Below are 3,187 nucleotides of genomic sequence, written 5' to 3' on the forward strand. Positions count from 1 at the left end.
GCTGGGAGACACAGCAAACCTTCTGGCCATGGCACGTTTTGATGTGCCATTCTGGAGGAGCTGGACCACCTGCAAAACCTCTGTAGGGTCCAGGTAGCTCCTCATGCTAACAGTAGTGACAGTGACCCTAGCCAAATACAAAACTGGTGAAAAAGAGTCAGAAAAGATGAGAGGGGGAAAAAATGTCAATGGCCTCCACCTGTTTTGATGGTCGTGTTGTTGTTGCCCCTCTAGTGCACCTGTTGTTAATTTCATAAACACCACAGCAGCTAACACTGATTAACAACCCCCTTCTGCTACTTACCTGACCAGATCAATATCCCAGAAGTTTAATTAACTTTATGCTTTACTCTGATTACAAAGTGTTCCTTAAATTTTTTGAGTAGTACATTTTCATGGCTTCAGACAATGGACTTGCATCTGTACTGGTCCTGTTAGATCTCAGTGCTGCGTTTGATACAGTTGATCATAATATTCTTTTAGAGGGACTTGAATATTTTGTAGTAGTTAAAGGAACAGCATTAGACTGGTTTAAATCTTATCTATCTGATCGATTTGAGTTTGTTCACATTAATGACAAATCTTCCTCATGCTCAAAAGTTTCCTGTGGAGTACCACAGGGATCAGTGCTAGGACCAATTCTCTTTACTATATATATATGCTCCACTATGGGTAGAATTATTAGACAGCATGGAATTAATTTTCACGTTTATGCTAATGATAAACAGCCAGATTAAGCTGGCTAGTTTTCCTTAGATAGAAGGGGGGGGGGGGGGGGAGGTATCATTTTACAGTGAAGGATACAGTTGGGCTCTATTAAGTTGCTGCCTCAATTGACACCATTTGGCTTTCTCGTAGTAATATGTGGTAATAACAGCTCATTGCAACACCTCTGTTTATGTCAGCTCATCGCATGCAATGCGGGAATTATATGTAGGCTCAGAAACATCAGAAAGAAAAGAAAAGCCAAGCTGGGTACCTGTTCTGCTCTCCTGCACAAAAAAATTATGCTGGCCATATATTTTGCAGTCGGATGTGACAGAGAAAAAGGCAACCAATATATTTCTTTTGACTGCCTACCAGAATAGATTTTTTTCTCTCAGAAAATCAAATAATAAGATTGCATTGATTAGACTCCTTGTAAAAAAAAAAAAGAAAGAAAAAAATATAACTAAACTGTTTTAATATTAACACAGATTTCAATCCAGGCTGCTGGAGGCTACCCAATGCACTTCAGCTGACCAGGATACAGTATAAACAACTGGAGGCCATTTCATCTTATATTTATCATTATATATATAAAAAAAAAAATTCCATTTGTTTGTATGAAAACCTATATATAAAATGGTAAGAGGGAAATTCCTACGGACTATACTGATGCAAACTGGGCTTTCCCTGAACACTTTGTTATGTTGCTCACCTCAAACGGGCCTGCTGGTGGATCATCTGTTTACATGATGAAGGAGGGACAAAGACAATCATTTAATGTAGATATCCTGCTAAACATCTACTAGCTTTTAGCTGATGTTAACCCTCTGATAACAATGGCGTTTTCCTGTTGCCTGGTCTGGTTGATAAAGCTACATTTTCAGCTCTGTGTGCTTTAGGGCTTAGTTGTTTTGCCTCTGCTCTGAAAAAACAATGTATAAGATTTACTTTAAAAGACATTTTAAGTATTTGCAAGTTGCAAGTTGTAAAATAGATTTATTTAAACAAGTTAGGTAAAGTGCACTTGTTTTTCATAAGCACAAATAGCATTTTACAAAAAATTTTAAGGCAACACAGAATCAAACAGGACAAACAACCATTCACGCACACCTAGGGACAATTTAACCAGTAAAGGTCCAGAGACATTTTTAATTATAATCTGTTACTTTAAACTGAATTTACACTGAAATAAAAAGCAGGTTTTTATGCATCTATGTTATACATTGCATTTTTAATTAAAAATAGATTATAAATAAAAAAGTTATATTTTTTCATTATAAAAACTAAAGTGTTTTTTAAAGTAGAAAACAAGAATCTTTGTTTGGTATATAGACAATTTCCTCATTCACATATTTTAATAAAACACCTGAATTGACTGTTATGTTTTTCTTTCTTATGGCTTTATGCTGCCCTGCAAGGCTTTAAACCTGCGTTTGAATGCAGACAAAGTCATTCTAAAGCACATATCAAGGAGCTCATTTTGAGCCTGGATCCATATTTATTATTGATTCTGTTCATGGTGGAGAATCCTGCTTCACAGCAGCAGGTTGAGCCAAACATCCTCTAAATGTGCAGGGTCATCTTTGAGCACCATTTCACTTTTCTTTCACCAGTTCACCACAGTTCTTCCAGCAGTCCACACTTTCTCTGCTCTCTTTTTCTCATCATCTTCTCCTTCTTCCCCATCGCCCGGCTTGCTACAGGTTTGCCTGCTGTGTCTAGTGCAGGACACTCTGGAGGGCTTTACCATATTACCCGTAGAAGCAGCGCAAGTAAAGTTAGACACTGTCATTGGACAACATGCGGTAATTTATAAAGGTTTAAAATCAGTTTGGGTCTGGATTAGCCAGCAGATGGGTCCAGCTCAAGACGGCAGTCTCTTAATCCATGACCTCTTATTTAGATTATCTTGTTTAAAGACCTTATGATAATTTTCCAATTGAATAATGATTCACATTTGCGAAAAAAAAACACTATCATTTTATTTCCAGTGGATAATAACTAATCTTATTCATTCCAATAGCAGATTTTCTTATTAACATGCTCAGCTTAAGGGCAAACACCTATTTCAATAAATTTTACATATTGTTAAATCAGCTGAAAAGTGTCATAAAATAATTCATCCAAATCTCTCAGAAAACATTTTATCAGTTAACTGAACAGAGCAGAAATATAGGTTACTGCTTACAAGTATTAAGTATTGAATGCCCTCCATTCTAAAGAGCTGTGTGCCTTTTTAAAAAGTAAGGATATATTTTGCCTTCCAGGCTAACATATATATACACACACACAGAGTAAAACACTCAAAAGTCCTCTTTGAAACACAAGTCTGTTGTGTTTACACCAACCTAATAAGAATTCAGTGCCTGTCACAGCAGTAGGGACGCTGGATTGAAAGCAGACAATACCCAGTGGAAGAAAAAAACACCAAAGCCAAAAGAAAACATCTGACAGAAGGACTTCCAGGGAGGGCCGGCTC

This window comes from Cyprinodon variegatus, unplaced genomic scaffold, assembly GCF_000732505.1.
Source record: "Cyprinodon variegatus isolate N-32 unplaced genomic scaffold, C_variegatus-1.0 Scaffold511, whole genome shotgun sequence".
NCBI classification, from domain to species: domain Eukaryota; kingdom Metazoa; phylum Chordata; class Actinopteri; order Cyprinodontiformes; family Cyprinodontidae; genus Cyprinodon; species Cyprinodon variegatus.